Source organism: Pinus tabuliformis, chromosome X (assembly GCF_031772625.1).
Source record: "Pinus tabuliformis cultivar Carrire ecotype Pingquan chromosome X, CPIR1, whole genome shotgun sequence".
Lineage (NCBI taxonomy): Eukaryota > Viridiplantae > Streptophyta > Pinopsida > Pinales > Pinaceae > Pinus > Pinus tabuliformis.
Genome location: NC_142308.1, coordinates 1,447,563,319 through 1,447,572,297, shown reverse-complemented (window position 1 = coordinate 1,447,572,297; position 8,979 = coordinate 1,447,563,319).

Below are 8,979 nucleotides of genomic sequence, written 5' to 3'. Positions count from 1 at the left end.
TCCATCTCAAAATTACCAATCTATGTTGTCAATCGCATTTCCCACTCAGTACGCAAAGCATGCTTTCCTAGTTTTCAAACCATGCGTGGTTCACCCAACCCTCCGCACCTAGTTATTAGCTCTTGTAATCCCTTAACTGCTTTATTATCCTGTAGTAGCTTCATGCATGTCTCTAAAAAGGTAGTTAGCATAGAAGGATCCATTTCTAGCTCAGTTTGATCCTTACTACATGAAGTAGAGGCCTCCACGAAGCTCTTCTTAGTTTCCATAAATGTTTCCTTCGCGTGTTCCAAGTCAAACTCAGGTTGCTTTGTATGGGCCTTGCTAACCCATGTATTCTCCTCAGGTTGCTTCCCCTTATCTTCCCCTGTGGTTGCACCACTTCTGAGCACCATGTTCACGTTGGTGTCTTCTTCGCACGCTTCAGACCTCATCATTTGGATGTCTTGCGTTGGAGTAGACTGAGGAACGCCTTTCTCACGCATCTGTGTAATTAGTGTGGAGCAGTCTATTGCTTCATGATCAAACTGATAATAGTACAAACAACTTGTTCTAGTCAAGTTCGTATAGTCATGCCCGTAGTGCCCAAGTCCTCCACAATTGTAGTATATAAACTGTCCACAGCCTCATCTGGGTTCCATTCCTCCTCATCACTGTCCTCATCCTTGGAACCCACCGTGTGCTATTGCGGCGGCTGGATCCTAACCTCATGCCTCAGTTTGCATCCTGAAGGCAGGTGTTCGATCCATCAACAATTCATAACTCTGACAGTTTCATTTATTGTGGCCCACCAATCTACAAAAATTGCAAAATAGCTATTGTGGGGTCCGTGTAAACTTCTGGAATAGATGACAATTGTCTGTAGTGTGCTTTCCTCCCACCTGACAGATCGCACACCAGAGCATGGGCACCGCACTTGGTCCTACCTGCGCCTTTGGTCTCAACGGCATTGGCCCTCCCCCTGCCAAATAGTTCACGAATACTGGAAAATGATCCTTATCGTGGCCCTGGCCTCTACATTTTATGCACCACACTTCTTCTTGCGCTTCTAGCCAGGGTGCCCTATCCTATTTCAAACTCTGCATCTCTAAGCATATGTCCTGTAGTTGCACATGGATTTGTTGAACTCCCAACCCAGGGTCTTGTATTGGAGTTTCATGCAATCTAATTGATATTTCTAATGATTTAGCCTAGGTCTAGATCTTCTTCTATGACAGTGCCATCCTTAGATGTGGTGTCAAAGACGCCACAAACCACGTGCGGTGCTGCGCATCCGTCAGCATCATGTGAGCTTCACAGATCGTGCTCTTTAAGAGTTGATCCAGATCCCATGGAGTCTTGCCTAGAAGCATCACAATTTCCTTAAATCCAATGATTTATTGAGTTTCTGATTTCGGTCGGATAAAGTCTTTGTTCAATGCACCCTGTATCTCCGCTATTCCGGCATTTGGATGATCGCTAGAGTGCTTAATATACCACGTCGATGCACGGTCCTACAATGCACTCACAAAAGTAGCCCTTTTAATGCTATCATCCGTAATGCCTTGGGCTTCCCATATTGCCTTTACCACGAACTAGAACTCGTCTGGTTCCTCATTCCCTATGCCTCTAAATATGGGCAACTTGATCGCACTTACCATCCCAACCCTTGGAGGTGGTAGAGGAGGGGTAGGTGAAGATGGAGTTGATGTAGGTGAAGTGGGTGATGGCATGGATGGAGGTGGTAACTGTAGAATGCATTGCTTTATCAACTGAACCGCGCTTCCTGGAGAGAACCCAACGAGCTTCTCCTCGCTTTCTCGCAAAAGTGAAGTTATGGGACTATTCTCTAATCCTTTGATCCCTTGGTAGCCTCTTCCGCTCTGTGTTACCCCAGAAATCAATGGATTCGCATAACCCATTTTTCACAAAACAACATTTTAATCCAGGTATTCAATGATTTGATGTACTTACCCAGCAGTCCCTTGAGAAAATGTCTTTTTGCTTCACTATAGCTCACTGTTGTATCTATCGTAAACTTAGTGATAAACCCTCTTATTATCTAAGCCGATGATCTACTGCCCGTGCGATTTTATCTTCAGATGCCTCTAGCTTGCGCACGAAGTCTGGAGTCCACACTATTGTTTGATCAAGTTTGCACCTTCCCTGACTGTCATCTAGCCTCGCGATCCATTCATACAATTCTAATGAGAAGATGGTGAAGAAGATCTCATGGATCTCCGTATATATGTAGCGATCCAGCCACCTCTTCTCAGATATCTGTGGGGTTTTTTTTTCCTGTACCACGAATTCATGCAACTTCTGATCTAACCAATCTTCAATCTCTTTCTTTGTAGGGTTCCAGTGTTCTGACATCAGACATCCCTTAGGCAGATCCCGGTCTCGGCAACGGAACCATTTGTTTGCTTGATGGGACCTGACCCAGGTTCGGACCTGTTTTAGCCAAACAAATCCCACACTACCTGCCCTTTCGGCAACAATCCGTGGAGAGGAGACTGAAGTCTCACCCGAGGTAGTATGGGAGGGTGTTGGAACTAGGTTTCTGCACCCTAGGGATGTCTTGATGAGGACTATAATGGTCGCAAATCGATTTGTGTTCTCGCGTCACTCTGCACTACTATCTAGCCTTTGTGTAGCTCAGCGACGAGGCACTTCTTCGATTCTTATTGTTAAATTGTTTATTATAGATCTGATCTAATTCATAAGGTCTTTAATCAAGAATTAAACATTTATAACTAGCGCACACAACCATAAATCTTACAGATATGCATAAAATCAGAATATAAGCTTAAACATATAGATCTGCGACCAAATGCACAATAATTCAGAAACACGCATCTTTATTAATCTTTTGTTTAGTACAATCTATTCCACCCTGTACACTCAGCTGTAGGGGTCTGCACACACAGCTGTGGACTCTAGCAGGCCTCTGCGCACACAACTGCAAATCCTACTCTAACTACTACCAAACCCAACTTGAACGTACAGAATCAGAGTGAATATTTCCTTTACAAACCCATATACTTCAGATCTGATCTAAAATTACAAAAGATGGACTTCTAAACCTAGAGCCCTACTCTATTAATACATTCACATGGTCCGTGAACCATGGGCAGGCCGACTCACTTTCTATTATATTACATTTTTCTCGGGTGGACACCCTTTGACTTAACTCATTAAAATTTGCGCTCCGAGCACTTTGCAAAACCTTTACCATACTTTTTACCCAAAATTGTGGGCTTTAAACCCCAAAGCTCTTACGCAAGGGACCGGCTGTCGAACAGTACCAGTAAATCGATTGGCTAGTACAAGAGCCAAGAGGTTGGAGCTCCCTTCCAGTAGCAGCTAGAAAATGAGTGAAGGTTGGAGCCTTCTATAGGTCGGCACCTACGTGTTAGTAAATGGATCAGACAGTACAAGAGCTAGGGGGTTGTAGCTCCCTTCGAGTAGAAACTGGAGAATGAGAGAAGGTTGTAGCCTTTTGCATGTGTGTGCCTGTGTACTAGTATGAATCTGCACTAGTACAACATTGTAAATAGGTTTTCTTATATTAAAAGAAGATAGCAGTAGGTGGTTTTTGTCTCACATTGGGTTTCCACCTTAAATCTTGGTGTTCATGTGTGTTGTCGGTTTATTCTGTTATTACTGCACATGGTTACTGTTTATATGGTTAATCAAGTATTTTTGCACTGATTAAAGATCAACATATGATGAATTAACTAAATCATAAGTTTGCTAGATATGGATTGGTTGCTTTAAAGGCAGTTGCATGTACACGCTAGTTACCCTCATTGAAGTAGCATATATAAATCCGAATATGAAATGAAAAAGTTGATTATTTGTTAATACTGATTCACACCCCCCCTAGTATTATTTCCAACAAGCCACCTCGGGACTAACTCCCCTCAAAAATTGTGTAGAGGTTGTAGACCTTGCCAACTCCACTGACTGGGAATATTTGGCAGACATGCCGGACAGACCCCTATTTCCCGTCCATGTCTCCCTCTGAAAAATGTGTAGTGTTTTTAGCTAGACTTCCCGATAGTCAACTAGCTGCTCACCAAGAGAATTGTTGAGTTTTCATGAGAAAGACCTCTAGTGCCCAACAGTCTACTCAGCTCAAAAATTGATTAGAGGTGATCAGCAGGCCAACCTCCTAGCATTAATGTAGTTTTTCCTTTCAACATCTTCCAACAACTGACAAATAGTTCCCACTAGGAATTGTGCAGTTTTTTCTGCCAGTGACCAAGAAGCTCACTGCCAGCTCTCCTCAAGAATTGCACATTTTTGTTGTCAGTGACCTTGCAGCTAACTACCAGCCTCTAGGAATTGTGCAGTTTTTTCTTCTAGTCTCCCAGAAGCCAAATTCCAGTTTCGTCCAGGAATTATGCAGTTTTGGCTCCCAAGATCCCTATGCCCAATCGTTCCAGAAACTCTACATATTTTTCCTTCCCAGCCTTCCTGCAGCCCAGACTGCTCCTCCCAAAATCTGAGTAGTTTTATCCTCCAACTGAGCCAGACCTCGCAGATAGTCACTATCGATCCAGATTGCCCATCTTCATCACCCAGTGACACTTGTGCAGATTTCATCATCAATTCCTAGAGCTTCCATCCCTCCTCGTAACCTTGTTGCCACTCCCGGTCACCTTCATCTAAAATGATCATGTATCATGGTAGACTAGGAGGTTTTTGGATTTGATGTCATCTTTTCATGAGTGACTGCAGGTACAGGTACACAAACAAACATGGTACGATGACGGATGGAATGAAAGAAGGCAACACACACAGAAGGATAGGTTCACCAACGAACAAGCAAACGGTGCATGCGAAGAGATGTGCTCACAAATGGATAATCATGCAAATATGTGCTGATGGGCGGGCAGATGGACAAACATGCAACTTTCGAAAATGGAAGAAACTGTTGAGCTTACCAACATACAAGAAACGAGAAAAGTGAAAAAGAAACATCAAGCGAACCAACGACCATTAAAGACTCCACACACTTCGGCATGCGGAGGTGAAGCTCTGACACACCATGAGGTCATCCATCACACAACAACACTAGAGCTCAACATGCACACTAGCAGCAACACGAATGTATCAGTACTGTCATGCTAAGTCATATCGTCCACATTTCTACTGTGGTCAATGTTGTTAATCAATGTAATGTAATGTGGAATTCTAAGATACCCAGTTGTTGCACAAAGAGTCATGTAAAGTCAAAAAATCATGGAAGTTAAATAGTCACGAGGGTGGTCGAACAACTAAAAGAACCAGTTTCACCCTTGGCTATAAATACCCCCTCATTTGTATATGCAAAGGAATTTTCACCTCAGCTCCTCCCACATAGCCAAGAGAGTTTGTATTATTTTCTTTGAGGAGTAAGTAGTGGCTCCAATGCCCCACTCACGAAGTTAGTGATGTATGGTGTAATGATGTGTCTTGGAACTTTCGCTTCAGTTAGAATCCTACTAACAGGCAAGAAAATTTTCACATATGAACTGTTGTAAGACAAATCTTAAACACTTGTGATGCATGTTTCTTTAACTTTTGTTTCACACTTGAACTATTTCACTTGTTGTAATATATAATCTATTAATGAAAATATATTGTATATGTTGTTAACAATGTCTCACCCATGGTGGATACCTTCCAAGACATCAAAAAAACCTTCCACATAAAACTCGTTGTAGCAACCATTGCACTCATGCAGACTAATCCATTCAGTGTTGTACGTGTTATCTTCCCCTTTTTTTTGTGACTGCCACATCTATGTGGACTGCTTTGCTAGACGATGTGCATTTCTTGTCGTGTTTTGTGTTCCTAGCAGAGTTGAGAATTATCCCAACCGACTTGGGACTCACTCCCAACCTCTCCCTCTATAGTGAAAGAACCATTGACACAAGAGACACTTACAATCATGAGGCACGTGAACCTCACTTCACAAAGACAAAGCAAACCACTTTCTTATGCTGACAAGTAAGATTTGAAGCAAATATTTAGGATAATGGAAACTTGGCCATCATACCGGATGGGACTCCCACACCAAAAAATGTGAGGTCTAGTTGGGAGTTCATATGATGGTGATGCCCTGAATGTTTATGGGTCCAGCATCATCAACATTTTGAGTTCTAAAAGGAGGGAAGCTAGTTGTATATTGTTGAACATCCTCTCAAACCTATTCCTCAACCATCTGGTCAAGGCAGTAACTCGCATTCCCTCTCACCTACTTGCGATTTTGAAGTTGGTTAGTCCTCACCTTCTAGGACTGAACATGAGATTATGTATCGTCAACTTCGCTTCGTCCCTCCCATCACTCACCAGTTCATGAAAGCAGTCAGACACATGCCAAGCATACAAAATATTCCATACACATCAAGGAAGCGAAAATCCACTCCTATAGGATTTGTTGTACCATGAGTGGAAGAAGCAGTCCGTGCCACATGTTGGTGCTATTTTATTGCCATTATTCTTCTAAGAATCCATCATTCATCTATCATTTTCTCCCATAAACCCCTCATAGTCCATTGAAATTGATCAATTAAGCATTATAATTGTTATTCTACATTAAATTTAATTTGTGGATTTTTATGTTAAAATTTAGAAATTTTCAACAAAATTACGGGATGTCATGACTTCCTGTAATTGGTCTATGTTGTGACATGTGGCATGGCAGGAAAATCAAAACAGAGGATAGGGACGTGATCACACATGTACATACATGGTGAAATATCTATTCAGCATCGCATCTGGAGCTCCTGGATACATGGTCAATGCTGGTCAAACCTAGCCTTTTTGGTCATAAAAGCAACAAAAAGCCAAAGTTACCTAAACTGATTTCATTTTGTTTTAGAAATCAGTTAAGATTAGAAAAAAACAAAAATCTCCTTTTTGATTGTAAAAGTAGAAACATCTGCATGATAATGTATGTGCATTTGATTGTAAACCTTAAGGAATGTTAGTGAACGAAGGATAAGAGACATTGAGCAGACTTACGACTACGTATTGTATTGTTACCAGAACTCTGTTCTTGCATGTAATTGATTTCCAGACTTTAATCACAGACAATGTTTTATCATTCCAATGTTTTATGTGTTAACGGCTCAACATCTGAAGTTTTCTAAGTGTACCATCAACGCGTGGACGGGCCCTATGTGAGGACTGGTATACTTCCATTTCATTTTCATAGCATTTAGACTTCAGATTTGAATAGTGTTTGATGCCATTTATTTTCTTGTGAATTAATTAATTTGATTAGAACATCTTGCGAAGTGTTATTGCATGATTCATGGTGATAGCTTGAAACTTCAATTGCTAAATTATTGAACAAGATCTTGTAAAAGTTTTAATTGAGCACTGAATTTCGAAGTATCTCTGTGGACTCTGTTTTCATGCATTTGAGTATTTGTATGCTTAAAAGAGTCTTTATTTTTCATGAATTTGATTGTTAGGATGATTAGTGTGTTACCGAGAAAGAGTTTTAGACCAGTTAATTAAATTAGATGATCTGAGTGTTTAAAGTGTGAAAAGAAACATATTCCAATCTCTTGTAAAATAGTGTTGTATCCGGTCACAGTAGACACTTATCTAGGTAGATGAGATCCTTTTAGGTCTATAGATTGTAGACACATCCCTCTAAGTTTACCTACCTTGGTTGACATTAAATTCAGTCTAATCTAGACCCCTGGGTTGGTCACTACATTTTGGTGCCGTTGCCAGGGAGGCACAGCTAGAGGATTTCTAAAAACAAAACATATAAAAAAAAAACAAACAAAAACATAGATTTAATTTCGATTCATCATTTAGAAGTCATGTTTACTTCTGTCTAGATCTAGAGATGATAAAGGTAGATTCGTAAAAACCCCCCATCCAAAAACTAATTCACCACTGGGAGCAGACCCCTTAGGAAAAGTTGAACACACAACACCAACTGGGAAAGTCACCATACAAACATTAGGGGATAATCAGAAATTAGGGCAAAGCGTCACACTCATTGAGTGACAAATTCTATTGGCACACGAATCACAGAAGAAACATCTCCCTAAATCCTCTATAAAAAGAGAAAGTGGCACAATAACTCAACAATCTCTCCTTGAACTTACTGATTTTTAAAAATCTCAAGAAGCGAAAAATCATTAGAACAACTTCTCTTTGAAACAAGTGACACTCGGCAAGAAATTAAATCAACAGAGGAACCTATCAAAATGGCTAAGGAATGAGATGGATCAGCAAGAGGACCACAAAATGAAGGTTGAAGAGAGGAGGAAGAGTCAACCTTTAAATTTCCTATTCAAGAACTAGGAGAAGATGAGGAAATAAAAATGAAAAACATATCTCCATCTGTGCTACCAAACTTTTATGGCATGGCTTCAAAAGACCCAGATTCATTCTTGTTTGAGTTTGACATAGTATGTCGAACATATGGTTACACAGATGATGCCCATAGGCTTAGACTCTTCCCAGCAACATTAAAAGCATCAGCATTAAGATGGTTCATGGGACTTGGTGAACATGTAATAACTGATTGGGATGGCATGAGAAGAATATTCTTAAAGAAATACCAACCTTATTGCAGATCAAAAGATTATAAAGATGATATCTTTAGGATGAATCAACAAGAGGATGAAAATTTAGAGGAGTATTTGGAACGATTTGTTTACAATTTGCAAAAATCAAAACATAGGACCATGTCTCTTGATCTGATTCGAACAATATTTTTGAAGGGAATTCGAGAGGAATACTTAGATGATCTTAATTTGATGGGAAAAGGTGATATTTCCACTTTACCTTTTGAAGAAATTGCTGATTTATGTGAAAAGTATTCAAGGAGCAAAGCCAGATATGGAAAAAGAGCTCTATCATCTAAAGCCACAAAATCTGCTTCAACAAGTGCCACAAGGGCTGAAATAGGAAACCTGTTAGAAGAATTCATAACAGATCTATTAAGTACCTTAGGAACTCAAATTGACACTTTGAAAG